The following is an 18014-nucleotide window of genomic DNA, read 5'->3' as shown; positions in this document are numbered from 1 at the left end:
TGAAAATGGTTTCTTAGCATGTGTAATTCAAGTAATAGATTACCCAGAGATGTGCACTTCATTGCCACATGGGAATTACATTTAAATTTGAAGGCATTTTACTTAAAGCAAAACTACATACCTAGTAAATTTGTCATATTAATTTACCTTTAATATTTTTTTCTAAAAAAACAGGTGATGGCTTTGTCCAAGAAAAAAGTTTTTATACAAAATCCACTGCTTCCATCTAGGCTCATTGAGAAAATTAGTATTATTGTATTAGTGACTCAAATTTACATCATTCTGAAAACTTGGTGATTTAACACTCCAAAAGTTTTTACTAAGGGCTGTCTTTATAAAACTGCCACTGCTTCTAATTTAGAATTTTGTTCAAAATGAAGATAATATACTTTCACTAATTGCCCCTACTGTGCCAGCAGAAAGTCTTAAATAAATATGTATCTTCATAATCATGAGGTTGCTGAGGTAGTGTTCAGGATTGTCTATTAAGTCAGTGAGAATAAGGAGATCTAAAGTGTTAAAAGTGCTATAAACAGTTACTCAGTGCAACGTGTAGCCTGAGTCCATCCGGAATTGTTGTATTAAATTTTGACATCATGTTATGGATAAACATGCATTGGAAAATAAACCAAAGAACCACAGTATATCTTATACATTTTTAGACCACGTTTTGTAGATAATGTTTCAGTTTTTCCAAAAGGCTGATATATTTCAATATTTTTATTATATCGGAGTTAACTTTGAGTTGGCAGTAGTAACCTAACCAACTACCATAATGTTTTGGAACTAAAGGATATACACTGAGTGGCCAGATTATTATGATCTCTGAATGAATAATAATCTGGCCACTCAGTGTATATCCTATATAATAAAAGGTTAATATACAAATTGTCCCATGCCCCAAGGGAACCCCCACCCTGATCCGGGACACCCTTCAGAGCAAACCTGCCGGCCCCCACCTGTGCACCAAGCCTCTAGTCTATCTAATAAACGAATAATATGCAAATTGACCATCACTCCAACACACAAGATGGCTGCCCCCATGTGGTCAAAGATGGCTGCCCCCATGTGGACACAGGATGGCCACCACAAGATGGCCAGCAGGGGAGGGCCGTTGGGAGGGACCAAGCCTGCAAGGGAGGCCAGTTAGGGGCAAGCAGGCTGGCAGGGGAGTGGTTAGGGGGTGATCTGGCAGGCAGAAGCAGGGGTAATCAGGAAGGCAGGCAGGCTAGCAGTAGGGAGCCAGCAGTCCTGGATTGTGAGAGGGATGTCTGACTGCCTGTTTAGGCCCAATCCTACTTGGGTCAGGTCTAAATGGGCAGTCAGACATCCCTCGAGGGGTCCCAGATTGGAGAGGGTGCAGGCTGGGCTGAGGGACAACCCCCCCATGCACAAATTTTGTGCACCAGGCCTCTAGTGTATTAATACAAGAGATCATGAAATATATTTGGATATATATGATTTTGGGGGGGCGTAATTTTAATTTGCATAGTGGCATGGCTGTTTTTTATGAATGCAAAGAATATAATTACATGAAACTGTAAAGTCCTTTTTGACTTAACTCTACAGTGTAATTTAAAAAAAATCAATTAATCATATACTTAAATATTAAAAGATCTCTGTCTGGTAAAATATGCAAATATGGGTTATACTATTTGATGTTTTTACTCTTATGTAACAAAATATCCACTATTTACCATCATAATTCAATGTATAAACTGGTATTACTTGGGGAGATTGGAAATGATTATCAGTTACTTCAATTCACTAACAGGTTATTTGGGATTAACCATGATGGCATTTTCACAATTCTCTTTGAATATATGCTGGCTGTCTAAACTACTGGAGAATGTCTTCAAATAATATGGCCTGGCTTTCATCATATAGGTTTGTTAAATATATAAACCATATAAGGGATTAGAGTAACCAAGGAAGAAGCCACAGAATTTTGGGGTGGCTACCACCCCCAGATAATGCTTTATTTCTATGGAAAATCAATTTTGTTGAGTAAATAACCATTCACAGAATAGTAAGAGACAGAAGAGAAGGTAGTGGGACTAAAAATAATTTAAAAATTGTGGCTGCATAGAGCATTAGGTAAAAATGACACTAGGAAGAAATAGTTGTTTTACCAGGAGGAACCTTGAATGTTTGGATCATAAACTGGTGGCTGTTAATGGATGATTAATGAAGGCGTAGTCTGAAAACAAGTAATAGCTTGACAGAAAAAATTTCCTAGGAAGAAGCTTCCTGCAATAACATATCTTCTATTGAGAATATGCATTTAGAAATATACTGACAAAAAGTATTTAGCCTTTATAGGCAAACTGCATATATAATATGCCAACATATTTTTCAGTGAATTAAATCTTCGTAATGAATGCCTGCAATGGGAACATATTACCATAACCCTGTGTTTTCCATAAGGCAGACATTGCCAAAAACTTAAGAGAGAAAAATGCCATGCAAAATAAAGAGGAAATATGTAAGGGTTTCTACAATATGAGTGTACCATATGTATATGTGACAACCATATGTTCTTTGAACATTTTACTATATCACTATTGTCATTGTAATACTTAGATCTCTTTTGTTATCCAAAGGCTTTAAAGCATTCTATAAACATTAGCATGTTAATCTTCTAAAAGACACATACAAAGAGGTCTGGAGGAAATTATGAAAATATCAAATTAGTCTTTGGACACTTTCTTTACTTTCAAACCTTTTTCTCCCATTAACAGCATCTGTGTTTTAATTAGGCATGTAGAATTAAAATTAACTTTTTATCATTGGAATTGTAGGGAATGACAGGCAACAGAGAACTATTTTGCCTGGTGTGGGGAAGGCAAAGCAACTTTGGCAGTGTCCTATAGTCAAACCTGATCAGAGGCTTAATCTAAACTTCCCAGAATTCTGTTTCCAAGAACACACTTAGCCATCCTGTCTGTGACATAAGCAGTCTATTAGTCTTACTATGGCACATTTTCTCCATTTTATTAATATTCTGAATAATGTACTTTAAAATATTTATATAAATTTGTTTTTAAAATTTTTAAAAACTATACATTTTAGCTGGATTATCCTATATAATAAAAGCCTAATATTCTAAGTGTCCAGTGACCACCAGGGGCAGGCACTCTGAAGGTTAGCTTGCTGCTGGGGTCCAGCCAATCATGACTGAGTGAGATGGGTTGGACACAAGCTGGAGCACTCCTGCGGTCCCTCCCTGACTGGCCAACCTCCTGCACTCCTCCCCGGCCTGATGTACACCAGTGGTGTCCCTCGGCCTGGACTGCACCCTCTCACAATCCAGGACCCCTCGGGGGATGTCGGAGAGCTGGTTTTGGCCTGATGGTGGAATGACCAGTCACTATGACGCATACTAACTACCATGGGGCAGATGCTCAATGCATGAGCTGCCCCCTGGTGGTCAGTGCACTTCTAGAGGGGAAATGCCGCTCAGCCAGAAGCCGGTTCACTGCTGGCGAGTGCAGGGGTGGTGGCGGGATCCTCTCCCACCTCTGTGGCAGTCGGACATACCCCGCGGGCTCTCGGGCTGCAAGAGGGCACAGGCCAGGCTGAGGGACCCCCTTTAGTGCATGAATTTTGTGCACCAGGCCTCTAGTTATCATATAATCACTTTGGGGTGAGGTATGGGAATTTTTCTAGACTTTTTTTATGTGATGAAAATTATGCTTCAAATTTGGAATTAAAGACACGAAATGGCAAAGGCAGGTACAGAGCGGTAATGATAGACAGACTGTAGAACTATATTAGAAGAGAAGTCCATGGACCCTGGTCAAGGAGGCAACAAAGGTTAACCTGGGAATGAAGCTGTATGTCTACACCTAAGGAAGAGATGAATCATGTGCCAAAGTTTGAGGATCAAGTAGGCAGGGAACAAAAAAAGGCAAGAAAAAATTAAGCACTTTGGTACCCATGGGACACACCAGGATAAGCATAACAACAAAAAGTCTCCTTTAACCCACTGGTACCTCTGGTGAATCTCAGTTCCTGTCTTGCCTGTCTCTTCCAGATTAAATGAACTATTTGGCTACATTCTAACTTTCAACCATCATATTTTGTTCCCTGGTTGTTGATCAGCTTTTTATTTTTGCATAGCTTTGTCACAAACAGATAAGCTGTCATCTTGACATATTCATAAAAAAGCTTAAAATGTAGGAAAAGAAAAGGCTTAAAGTATAGGAAACGTTTATGACCTGGATTTTAGAATTTGGTGTCATCAACAGATAGTAACTGAAAATAGGAAAGTGGATGTACTGCCTAAGGCAAGTATTGCCTAGGGCAAGAATGTAAGGGAAGCAGATATAAGACCAAGGACTGTCATAGCTTTTTAAAATACTTTGTACCTGAAATTTATGTTACTGAAACAAATCTCTGGAAATACCAGTTGAATGTTTTCCAGGGACAACTAGCATAGGATGCTATGGTTCAATAGATTAGATTACTTGTCAGTTAAGAGCACATAAAATTAATCCGCATTCTACAGTTTTTTGGTGTGAACAATTATTTATTTTTAAAAATGTTTTTGTTAATCCTTATCTGAGGATATTTTTCAATTGATTTTTATAGTAGAGAGTGGAAGGGAGGGTGAGATAAAGAGAAACATCAATGTGTCCTCACGTCTATTGGTTGCCTCCCACACACACCCCAACCCGGGCCAGGGATAGAGCAACAGCTGTGTGTGCCCCACTGAGCCCAACTGGCTAGGGTAACATTATTTTAAAAGTTATTTTTTTACTTTTCTCATCCTAAACAATAGATTACAGATATTTACCCCGTAGTCCATATATGAAAGCTGAAGGATTGTAAAATTTTAGTTTATTTCTTTTGATCACTTTAATGTCTCTTGGCTGTTGCAAAATTTTGCAAAAACAGAAAGTAATTATCTACAATTTTAACATAACATCATTTTGATAGGAACTATTTCTTAATGATTTTATTCTTTTTATCCCAACAACCTTATGGTAAATAGAAACATGTTATTCTTAGATTGAGAACCTTATTGTTCAGCAACATTAAATGCTGGCTAAGCACTTTGCAACCTCTACTATATTCTCACAGAATGAACATAAACTTTGAAACCAGACAAACCTGAGTTTGAGATACAATATCACCAGCTTATTTGTCACCACCTCCACAAAGCCACTTCTGAAACCCTTCCCCTTCCTCATTATCTACTTTCCTTTGTGTTCACAAGAAACTCTGACATAATTCTTACTTTGTAATTATTCTACATTGTATTAAAATTATCACCTACTCTGTCAATTTCCCCCATTACTACTTCTTTTTAAAAAATATATATTTTATTAATTTTTTTACAGAGAGGAAGGGAGAGGAATAGAGAGTTAGAAACATCAATGAGGAAGAAACACAGGTCAGCTGCCTCTTGCACACCCCCTACTGGGGATGTGCCTGCAACCAAGGTACATGCCCCTGACTGGAATCGAACCTGGGACCCTTCAGTCCGCAGGCCGACGCTCTATCCACTGAGCCAAACCGGTCAGGGCTCCCCCATTACTACTTCTACAAGCAAAGGGGTACACTTACTCAACACACGGCCCAGTACATTTTAGGTGCTCCTTTGAATTCTTGAAAAGACAGGTGAATAGACAACATTTAAGTGGCTTGATTTATCTTTCTCTTAAAGGAAGAATAAAAGAGAGGGATGATAATCTGCCCTCTCCACAGCAATGTTGATAAAAAAAACACACAAACAAACAAACAAACAAAATCCTAAGTAGAATGTATCAATAAAATAAGACCACAAAATGTAAAGCTAAAGCATCATTCTGAGCAAAACTTGAAGCAAGTAAGGGCCCTCATGTTGAAATGTCATCATGGGCTACATAATGGCTTGAGTTTAGTTAGGTAGACAAAGGAGTTTCTTGCAATTAATTTGGTTCTTTGGAAATATTGAAGCATATTTTTGAGAAAAAGTAGAATTGTGAAAGTCTATGGCACATTTTAAGATGTCTGCCCTCCCCCCCCCCCCCCCGTTTTTTGGTACTTAATTAGCTCATATATCTAACGGAAGTGTCAGGAAATAGCCCAGAAACTTTGTTCAAAAGCTCCTGACCTCGCTCTCTTATTTCTCATCACTGTTTCTAATAGTATCATTAGATCAGACTTTGAAGTTAGCTTTCACAGAGACTCCTATTTGTTCAAGTCAAAGAGAAAATTAAGAAAGCTTATTATCTTGTATTTGGAACTTCATACAGCTAAAATGACATATGAATACATCAGAGTCAGTGCTAAATATTCACCTGATAGCTCCCATAATGCTACTGCAAAATCCCTCTTGCTAATTCCAAAATTACAATGCTGTAATTTAAAATAATTTATTAGGTATTGCTCTCAGGAATATGGTACAAACATTTTCAAAATGGGGCATTTTGTAATTGGGGAGATGCTTTTTGTCCCTATACTTCATTGCAATACTGCTTTCACCACAGACTCTCTGTGGCTTAGAAAATGTACTCAAATTTAAGGAAACTACAGTGGTCTTTTAAAATTAAGATCACATGCACATAATAGAATATAGAGATGCTGTATTATAAAGTTGTGCACTTGAAACATATAATTTTGTTAACTAACTAGAGGCCTGGTGCACAAAATTTGTGCATGGGTAGGGTCCCTAGGCTTGGCCAGTGATCAGGTCTGATCAGGGCCTTCCTTCATTCCACGCCACCCCCTCATGGTCAGCACACATCATACTGAGTGATTGAACTCCTGGTAGGTCAATCTCCCAAGGGGACACTTTGCATATTAAGCTTTTATATAGATAAATTTGTTGCCTAGGGTAGGAAACCTCTATGACAGCTAACAAAGTACAATATTTCTACAATAATAATTATGATGATGATGTTGAAAATTGTAAGTGCCTCTTTGTGACAGTCAGAGTTGTTGTAAACATTGTATAAATAGCAATTCATTTTAGTGGATAGTATTACTGAACACTGGGCACTTGGCTTCCTTTCCTTAATTCACCTGACCCTGGTGACACTAATGGGAGGTAGGCCATGTCTATCTACACTAATAAAAGAGAAAGATGCAAATTAACCGTACCTTTGCGACACCCACCAGCCAATCAGAAGTGAGTATGCAAAATAACCCAACAAAGATGGCGGGTTAATTTGCATATGCAGGCTCCTAGTGGCTGGGGGCGGAACGCTTGCGTCATTGCCATGGCAACGAAGCAGGCATTCCACACCGCCCCAGCTGCTCCAGGCCTCTGGACAGCATGGGAAGGCTTAACCTTTTGCACTCGGATATCGAATGTGACTCGACACGGTTATCATTAGAATAAAGGAATCGAGAAAAAAGCAAGCGAGTGCAAAGGGTTAAAGGTGGCTCTGGGCTGGAGCCAAGGCAGAAAGGCAGCTCCAGCCAGAGTGAAGGCAGTGCTGGCAGCCAGGGGAAGGCAGGCCCATTCTTGCATGAATCTTCATGCATTGGACCTCTAGTAAATAAATCATTTACTTTGATGATGGTGGATATAGGTTCTGAACCTACCCTCATCAAAGAATGATAATGGTAATCCAACAAAAAGTGGTTCCTTTATTTACCGATTATCTTTTGCCATCTTCATGTGCAATGATAAAGAGTTTTGTTTTCAATTTACTTAGATGAAGAAGTTGAAAGACAGGCTAGGCAGCCATCTTAGTCTTATCCTCACCCCTCACCCTTACCCCCAAACTCTCATATAATAATTAACATAGGACAAATGGGATTTTAAGATTTACATCTTTCTTTTCTTTTTTTTGCTTGTAAGATGGTTACTTTTTCTCTTCCCTTCAGAATGTTGCCATTTTATTCAACGCATTCTTCAAACCTCCTTCTCTCAGTTCAAATCTTGTACTGGAGCAGTTAAAGCTGCCTAAGGCCATGCCACATGACCAGTAAGAGGTGCTGGCTTAAGAAAGGGGTTCCCCTAAATCAGCTGCCAAGAGCGAGAAGGCCTGTCCTGCTGCCTTTCCTCTCCGCCCGGAGCACCCACCACCCCAGGCCTTGGAAAGCTATATTTCCAAAACTACACACTCCCATTCCACCACAACAAAGCTTCCTCAGGACCCACAACACAGCACCCTCTACCCCAGTGCCTAGAAAAACAGCACTACCAGGCTGGTGGCTCCTCCCTGAACATGCCTCCTGCAACCCTGGGCCAGGATGCCTCAGACTCCCTGGTCCCCTGTGGGCACCCACACTCTGATATGGAAGCAGGGGAGTCAGGTGAAGTGAGGCTGAACCCAGGGCAATTTTCAAAAACCCAGGAGAGTCCAGAATGCTGGTAAGCTGAACCTCACCCACTCCCCACCCAAGTCAGGTAACACCACAGCCAGGCTGGCCACTTGAAGGGGTTACAAATTTCAATGTACCCTGCAAGACTCGATGTTCCCTGCATCCTGGCAGCTGGGAAGAAAAGAAAGGCACCCCCAGCCCTCTGGCAATGCTGTCCCTCCTGAATTAGACATACACACCCTGGGATTTCTGTTTCCTGCATTAAAAGAGGGAGAAATGGAGGATGGGAGGGGGGACCATGCGGGAGTAGGGTGTGGCAATTCATGGAGGGAAAAGGTAAGGGCAAGTTAAAGTCACCTCTCTGCCAGGGACAGAGCCAAGTTTAGGGGCAGCAGGCCTGCCCTTCACTTTGTTGTCAGCGTCCTGGTTGCTGGCACGCATGCTGTGCACAAACATGCCCCCCGAAACCATCACAACTGGCCAAGAGGCCCCTAACAACCCCCTGGCAGCCCCAACCCCTTGGCAGAAGGAAGAAACTTGTACACAGGCACTCCAGGGCCAGGTGCTGCGGTTTGCCTCTGAGGACCATTTTAAAAGCCAAAATAATGATGATCATTAAATAAAAGAATTAATAGTATTTTGTTTTCTTCCAAGTCTTTGGGAAAATGAAATTCAGATTTTTGAAGGATCTGCTAACATTTATAGCCACCTGTGGCAAAGTGGGGTATGTGGGGGCTGAGAGGGGGGGGGAGATTGGTACTCAAGGTGGGGAACATGAGGAAGGTGCAGAGGCACCCTGTGGGGAGGGGGCATTTTGGGGACCCAGGTCCTTGATGCCATATGTGGGATTGCTGCATCCACCTTACCTGTGGATGCAGTTTCCATGTCAATGGGTGGAGGCTGGGCAGGGTTTAAGCTTAGTTCCCAGGGTTCCGCTTCCTCAGACCCCATGCCCAGCCCCTGGCCAGATTCTCCTGCCTGTGGTGACGGCCTCACAGCCTCACCCCATTTGGCATCACTGCTTTGTCATCCCCTTCCTCCCAGTCCATATGTGACTGGGACCTGGGGCCTGCCAGCGACAGCAGCTCTTCTTGGGGATCAGGTGGCATGGCCATTGCTGGTGGTCCCCAGGCATGGCAATGACAGCTGGGGGCATGGAGGTTCAGTGGCTGGACCAGCTGGTGCTCCCTGTTGCTGGCCCCACCCCCCATCCCCAGGACTCAGGGCTTGGGAGGCTGTAGTGTATGTGCCACCGCTGCCACTGCAACTCCAGCCAAGCTGCTGCCTACTGTTCTCCCCACTTCAGCTCCTCCTCCTGTTGAGGGCCGATTGGGCCAGACTGGCTAGGGGGTGGGGGTGGTGTGGTAGGGTGGTATGGTGGGGGATGGAGGGAGGGGGGTGGGGGTGATCAGGGCCTGGATGAGGCTGGTTGGCTGCCGCAGTGCATGTCATAGCCACCAGTTGTCCCAGTTGTTCTGGTCATTCCACCGTAATGGTCACTGGGCTTTTGTATATATATACTAGAGTCCCAGTGCACAAAATTTGTACATGGGGGGTGTGTGTTACCCTCAGCCAAGCCTGCACTCTCTCCAATCTGGGACCCCTAGAGGGATGTCCAACTGCCCATTTAGGCCCGATTCTGGGATCTGGCCTAAACGGGCAGTCAGACATCCCTCTCACAATCCAGGACTGCTGGCTCCCAACCGCTTGCCTGCCTGCCTGCCAGATTGCCCCTAACTGCTTCTGCCTGCCATCCTGATCACCCCCTAACCACTCCTCTGCCAGCCTGATTGACATCTAACTGCTTCCCTGCTGGCCTGATTGCCCCTAACTGCCCTCCCCTACTGGACTGGTCACCCCTAACTGCCCTTCCCTGCCAGCCTGGTCCCTCCCAACTGCACTCCCCTGCAGGCCTGGTCCCCCCAACTGCCCTCCCCTGCAGGCCTGGGTCCCCCCAACTGCCCTCTTTTGCAGGCATGATCCCTCCCAACTGCCCTGCTGACCTGATCGCCCACAACTGCCCTCCCCTGCCTGCCATCTTGTGTCCACATGGGGGGGGCATCTTTGACCATATGGGGGTGGCCATCTTGTGTGTTGGAGCGATGGTCAATTTGCATATTACCTCTTTATTATATAGGATAAATGTTATATCAATAAATTTAATAAAAATTTAAAAAATTAATCCCATGGGGAAAAAGAGAAATGACCTATCAAGCCATGAAAAACATGGAGGAAGCTTAAATGCATATTGTTAAGTGAAAGAGGTCAATTTGAAAAGGCTACATACTGTATTGTTCCAACTATATGACATTCTGGAAAAGGTTCCATGGAGACAATAAGAAAGCTCAGTGGTTGGTAGGGGGAGACAAAGATAAATATTTGAAGCACAAAGCAATTTTAAGGCAGAGAAACATTCTGTATGATAGTATAATGATGGATGTACAGTATATCACTATACATTTGTCCAAACCCACAGAGTGTTTAACACCAAGGGTGAGCCCTAAAGTAAACTATGGACTCTGGGTGGTATAGAAATTCAATGCAGGCTCATGAGTTGTAACATGTACATCTGGTGGGAGATGTTGATAACACGGGAGACTATGCGTGTGTGGTGACAGAAAATATATGGGAACTCTGTAATTTCCACTCAATTTTGCTATGAACCTAAAACTTCTCTAAAAATAAAGTCTATTAAATATAATAAAATTAAGATAGCTCATTTGAATACACACACACACACACACACACACACACACACACACACACACACACACAGTTTTTCCTAACAAAAGTTCACCCCCAACTGCCCTCCCCTGCAGGCCTGGTCACCCCTAACTGCATAGTTAGAATTTGTCTAAGTGATTATAGCTGTCCTCAAATGCCCAAATTCTATCAGGAATTCAATATTTAACTTGGACCTAACTCATAAAAATTAGACAAATCTAAGTAAAGTATACCTTGCTGGCATGGAGGCAAATATGTCACCACAAATATTGAACAGTGTAGAAAAGCTACTCCTGATTGGATTTCATTTTACTACATCCAGATACCATATCTACTACAACAAATGATCTTGCATTCCTTTCTATCCTAGAGTCCATGCAAATTAATGCTTTCTTTCTCTTGTATGCATTGATGATGAACTTTGGAGAGAACATGTATAATTCAGATTGGAATTTCTACTATGAACTTAACAGGTGTCTTAAAATGGTTATTAGTTAATGCTGTATGCCTAGACAACACAGAAAAGCCAGAGGAAAAAGATTAGCACTAGATACTTGAGGTGGAAAAATATAAATTTGGCTGTGGTAGCTATGTTAATATGTAGGTCTGTTCTTCTCCACTGCATAATAAAGACTGCTAAATACTCTCAGTCACTTAATATGGGCTCGATAAATTCTTTCACTGCTGTCTTATGTTACCCACTGCTTGGTAGGCTCCCCTGAGTCCCTCTGTGACTTGAGCTAACACACACACACACACACACACACACACACACACACACGGACACACGGGCCTATTGAGTCATATTCTTTAATGATATGTGAGTTGCTTCAGTGATAAAAAGGCTAAATAAACTGCTATAAGAACTTGCTTCCCACCCACCTAGTGTGGCTCAGTTGGTTGAGTGTCATTCCATTCACCAAGAGGTCACTGCTGCTGGTTTGATTTCCAGTCGGGGCAAGAGGTAGCTGATTGATGTTGCTCTCTCATCAATGTTTCTATATCTCTCTCCCTTTCCCTTCCCCTCTCTCTAAAATCAATAAAGACATTTTTTTTAAAAAAAAACTTGCTTCCATGGAATTGACCAGTATGTACTACATGATCAATAATAGATAATACTTTAGATTAATTTATAAGTTAGATTGTTCTTTGTCTTTATCACAAAGACCATGCCTATAGTTTAGAGTTCTGATAGTTACATCTATTTTTATGTAAATGATGCAGTAAGGCATTGAACACTTTCAGCTTATTACCGTCTACTGATGTCTGGAATACATGTTTGTTTTTATATAACATAGAAGAAAAATAAGGGCAGTTAAGAGAAAATGTATATGGTTAACCAAAAACTACCAAAGCAGTAAATGCTAGTGTTTAAATTCTCCTTCAATCTGAAGTGGGACCAGGGTCAGTCTGATGCCATGATTTACATCTAAGACATTAAAAAGTCCTCCAGATATGATAGTGACGTGAGAAAGTTTCAGAAAATGTATAAAGGATGGGTGTGTATAAAAGACTAGAGGCCCGGTGCAATAAATTTGTGCACTGGGGGGGAGGGTCCCTCAGCCCGGATTGTGAGAGGGTGCAGGCCAGGTGGAGTGACACCACTGGTGCATGATTGGGGCTGGGGAGGGATGCAGGAGGTTGGCCAGTCAGGGAGGGACTGAGGGAGGGCTCCAGGGCATGTCTGGCCCATCTCACTCAGTCCCGACCAGCCAGACCCCAGCAGCAAGCTAACATACAGGTCAGAGTGTCTGCTCCCTGGTGGTCAGTGCATGTCATAGTGAGTGGTTGAGTAGCCTTAGTAAATCATTAGCATATTACGCTTTTATTGGTTGAATGGATGACCAGACGACTGGGCACTTAGCATATTAGGCTTTTATTATATAGGACTAGAGGCCCGGTGCATGAAATTTGTGCACGGGGGGCAGGGTGTGTACCTCAGCCCAGCCTGCAGCCTCTCCAATCTGGGACCCCTCAAGGGATGTCTAACTGCCCGTTTAGGCCCGATCCTGGTAGGATCGGGCCTAAACAGGCAGTCGGACATCCCTCTCACAATCCAGGACTGCTCGCCTGCCTGCCTTTCTGATTGCCCCTAACAGCTTCTGCCTGCCAGCCTGATCACCCCCTAACCACTCCCCTGCCAGCCTGTTTGATGCCTAACTGCTCCCCTGCCAGCCTGTTTTCCCCTAATTTCCCTCCCCTGCAGGCCTGGTTCCCCACAACTGCTCTCCCCTGCAGGCCTGGTCCCCCCCCAACTGCCCTTCCCTGCAGGCCTGGTCACCCCCAACTTCCCTCCTCTGCTGGTCACCCCTAACTGCCCTCCCCTGCAGGCTTGATTGCCCCCAACTGCCCTACCTTGCAGCCCTGGTCCCGCCCAACTGCCCTCCCCTGCTGGCCTGATTGCTCACAACTGCCCTCCCTTTCAGGCCTGGTCCCTCCCAACTGCCCTCCCCTGCTAGCCATCTTGTGGTGGCCATCTTGTGTCCACATGGGGGCAGTCATCCCTGACAACATGGGGGCAGCCATCTTGTGTGTTGGAGTGATGGTCAATTTGCATATTATTCTTTTATTAAATAGGATTAGATAGGATAGAAGCCTGGTGCACAGGTGGGGGCCAGCAGGTTTGCCCTGAAGGGTGTCCCGGATCAGGGTGGGGGTTCCCTTGGGGCATGGGGTGGCCTGAGCGAGGAGCCTGTGGTGGTTTTCAGGTTGGCCATGCCACCTGGCGACCAAAGTGGAGACCCTGGTATCTGGGATTTATTTATCTTCTTTAATTGAAACATTGTACCATTGAGTGGAGGCCTGGGCCAGCAAGGGCAGACGGAAAGCTTGGCTTCCTCCATTTCTGGGGAAACCCAATCCTCCCTCCTGCTCTCTGTGGCCTCAGCCATCTTGGTTGGGTTTATTTGCATATTCGCCCCTGATTGGCTGGTGGGTGTGGCTTGTGGGTGTAGTGGAGGTATGGTCAATTTGCATATTACTCTTTTATTAGATAGGACTAGAGGCTCAGTGCACAAATTTGTGCATGGGTGGGGTCTGGCTGGCCCGGCCCCAATCGGGGCCAATTGGGGTGGGGCCTGTGAGGAGGAGGAGATGGCGGGAGGTTGGCCAGCCAGCCTGCCCTGATCGGGGCTCAATAAGGGCCGTGCTGACTGGGGGGAGGGGCCGTGGGCAATTGGCTGGTGGGCCCCGCCCCTAATTGGGGTGGGGGCCGATTGGGGGTGAGGTCAGCTATGGGGAGGAGCTCTGGTTGTTTGGCTGGCTGGCCCCAACCCTGATTGGTGTGTGGGGGCCAATAAGGGGTGGAGCTGGCTGGGGGGAGGACTGTGTGGGGTGGGGGGGGACCAGGGGCGGGGCTGGCCATGGGAAGGGGCTGTGGTTGGTGGGCCAGCTGGCCCTGCCCCTAAATTGGGTTCAGGGACTGATCGGGGGCCAGAGGACTGGAGGAGGGTCCATGGGTGGTTGACTGGCCAGCCCTGCCCCTGATTGGAGCTGGGGGGCTGATCAGGGGCAGAGCTGGCTGGGGAGAAGGGCTGTATGCCAATGGGCGCCCACTCGGGGCAGGGCCGGCTGGGAGGAGGAACCACAGGCAGTTGACTGGAGAGCCCTGTCCCTGATCGGGGTGGGGGGCCGATATGGGGTGAGGCCAGCCACGGGGTAGCTGGCCCAACCCCTTATTGAGGTGGGGGGGTGATCAACGACAGGGCTGGCTAGGGGCAGGGGCTGCAGGCTGATCGGGGTGGGGTGGGGTGGGCTGATCCGAGGCAGGGCTGCCAGGGGGAAGGGCCATGGGGGGGTTGGCCAGCTACCCCGTCCTCAATTGGGGTGGGAGAGGCCGATCAGGGGCAGGGCTGGCTGGAGGTAGGGGCTGCGTGAGGTTGTCCGGCCAGCCACCTCCCCCATCAGCTGGTTCTCTGGCTACAGTGGGAGTCATAGTGACTGGGCGTTCCGTTCATTATGGCATTCTGGTCACTGGCTTTTTATATATATAGATGGCTGTCTCTAATATTTTTCTAATTAAATTCAGTAATTCTACAAAACTTATTTTTTCTAAAATAAAAATCAGATTTCAAAAAGCTATAATAGAAAAAATATAGTATTCTATAGTCCAAATAGTAAATTCCAAATTCACTTGAATTTTGCAATTTAAGGTGCATTATAATTTGACATCTGACTAACTTTCTAGATTCCTCTAATATTGGTATATGCAGAGTTTTTACTACACAGGGCTAATTTCCCTGATCATATCATGCATTTGCATTTATTTTTATATCATTCCCACTGACTGAAATGTCAAGTCCTACTTCTTATCAGCCTGTCAAAATCCCAGTTATTCTTTGAGAACCTGCTTGAATGTCAATTTTATTGGCAAGCATCTAGAATTAGTTCCTCATACACAATAGTCCCTAAGTGAATATTAATCCAAATGAATAAATGAATGAATTAGTGAGTGAGGTTTCTGAACTGATATATTCCTCTCAGAAGCTTTTGTATAATTCTAATTTAGTATCTTTCAAATATTATAATGGAATATATATATATATATATATATATATATATATATATATGTAAATATACATAAAACCTGGACTTACTTCTAGAACCTATGCTTACACTGCTAAATTCAAGTCTATAATACTTGCTATTTATTTTTATTTAATGAATTATTATTAATCTATTTTTAGATATTAAAATGAGTTTATTTTTCTGCCCATTGTGGTAAAACAAAATATGTATTAAATTTTCTAATATCCCTCAAAAAGGAAGAAATAATCTTTGTAATTGAAATAATTCTATTTTTCAGGGAGGAGGAATTTTGACTATTAGACTTATGGCTTATGCCAACAATTTGTAACCAAAAACCATTTGTAACTAAGTGGTGATATAAACGATGCTAACAAATGCCAGAAAGTTTATATGTTGTGATTTACCTTATTGTTATTTTATCATTCTGAGTGGCATTCATTATTAGTGATCTGTAGCAAAGACTGTTTTTCTAAAAATGTCATCTTGATGGAGAAATTAACATATTGAAACTAAAGTTTCTTATCCCTTGAAATTCACTAATAGCAACTGTTTTCCATAATGGCTTCACCAGTCTGCATTCCCATCAGCAGTGTACTAAAGTTCCCTTTTCTCCATTTCCTTGCCAGCACTTGTCGTTTGTTGATTTGTTGATAGTAGCCATTCTGACAGGTATGAGGTGATATCTCATTGTCATTTTAATTTGCATCTCTCTGATGATTAGTGACTTTGATATTTTTTCATATGTCTCTTGGCCATCTGTATGTCCACTTTGGAGAAGTGTCTATTTATGTCCTTTGCCCATTTTTTAATTGGATTGTTTGTCTTTCTTCTGTTAAGTTGTATGAATTTATATTAGAAGTCAAGGATTTAGTGAGAACATTTATTTTTAGTACTAAGATAATGCATTGTCTTTAATGTGACCAACAGTAGCATATTATGGTTAAGTAGTGTTTTTATGTGATAATTAATACCATAACATAGTATTTAACATTGTATGGAAAATATACTGGGTTTTCACTAAATTGTAAACCGAAGAATATAAGTACTATATGAAAATTCTTTTGTGTAGCCAACATAGTACTGGCCTGACATCAGTCAAATACTGGAAGTTATGTATCTTTTTATTCACATTACCATTTAAAAAATTATTACATGTGATTGAATACTTTGGTCATCGAAGGCCATGTTGAAATACACACATTTTCTCACGTGAAAATACCAACCACTGTTGATTGGTTAACCAATGATTAACCAGTTCCTGGCAGAATCAATGCTAGATATGCTTGTGAAGTCCTAAGTGCACAGAGCTCTCTTGGTGTTAAAAGGCTGGAATGCTTCAGTGGTCAGAACCTAAATATAGACTCCTCTGCTGGTTCTCATACTACTTACCTTTGTGTCATTAGAATAAACAGTTAACCTCACTGAACCTATAAAATGAGGGAAGCTGAGTTATTTGAACTTTAAGTTCTCTTCTAGTTCTCAGACTCTAGGTATAACCTAGTAGTTATCTAATTATCTGAGGAATATGGAGATGTTCAAACCATTCTTTCAGGACCATTGAAATTATAACAGGGCAATGCTTATGTTAATATTATCAATCTACTGCAAAATTAACACTTAGATCTATTTAAAATCACATGAAGGAAGCAAATAATTTTATTAAATTCTGGCTAACCATTTCAAGTATCTGACTTCCTAATACCCTATCTTAACACATGTATACCGCAACCTCCGGTATAGGTGACAAGTACAAAGTTAATTTTACTGTTATGTACCAGTAGGACATTGCTTGTCCATTTTCCCTAACTGATGAGACCAGACCTCATTCCAGTCTGACTATGGGTATTTCAGTCATACACTGTCTACGTTGGCAAACTTTCTTTAGCTTGATTAATACTTGTTATCAACTTCACAAGTGAGAACATTTATGGAACAATGTACTTTTTTAAAACCATTAGCCCTATTTATTCCTGATAGCACAACAATTAATTTAGTCTTTAATTAATTTAAGGGCAAAAAGTAGAATATGTGGGCACTTTTGTACCCATGAAAGTTATATTATGTACATCACAGTCTTGCCTAATCAGTGAAACTGAACTTGTAATAATTAGAAAATCTTATATTAAATGGTCTTCACCATAACTTACCCTAGGCCAACTACAGGTGGATTGTATTTAAGAGGGACACAATTTAACAAAAAGAATGGTGTAGTGGAAAGAAAATAGGGTCAAGGGTGCACATGATTCCCGGTTTTAGTGTTAACAGTGAAACGTTTTACTATCAAAAGCATATCACCCTCTCTGGTTGTCATTAGAATTAAGGGGAAAAGGAACACTGGGTTACAGATGCTGCGCTCAATTCTCCATCATACCCTGATACATGCCAATAATGTTACTATTTCCCATACCCTCCTCTTTGTGTCACTGTACATATTAAATGGTATAAAAAGTTCAATCTTTGGAGTCAGACAGAGCTACCACTTCTGAGCTACGATAGTTTTC

At 42.7% G+C, this 18014-nt stretch overlaps 1 protein-coding gene across 1 annotated transcript in view; it reads right to left on the bottom strand.

The window, feature by feature from the left end:
* The window catches only part of HTR2C (5-hydroxytryptamine receptor 2C), a gene marked incomplete at both ends in the record, with an annotated part of 203092 nt that overhangs the window by 132156 nt on the left and 52922 nt on the right, over positions 1 to 18014 (bottom strand). The window lies entirely within an intron of this gene.

This window comes from Cnephaeus nilssonii (assembly GCF_951640355.1).
Source record: "Cnephaeus nilssonii genome assembly, chromosome: X".
NCBI classification, from domain to species: domain Eukaryota; kingdom Metazoa; phylum Chordata; class Mammalia; order Chiroptera; family Vespertilionidae; genus Cnephaeus; species Cnephaeus nilssonii.
Note: the sequence above shows the minus strand (reverse complement) of the source record. Positions and strands in the feature narration are given on the sequence as shown.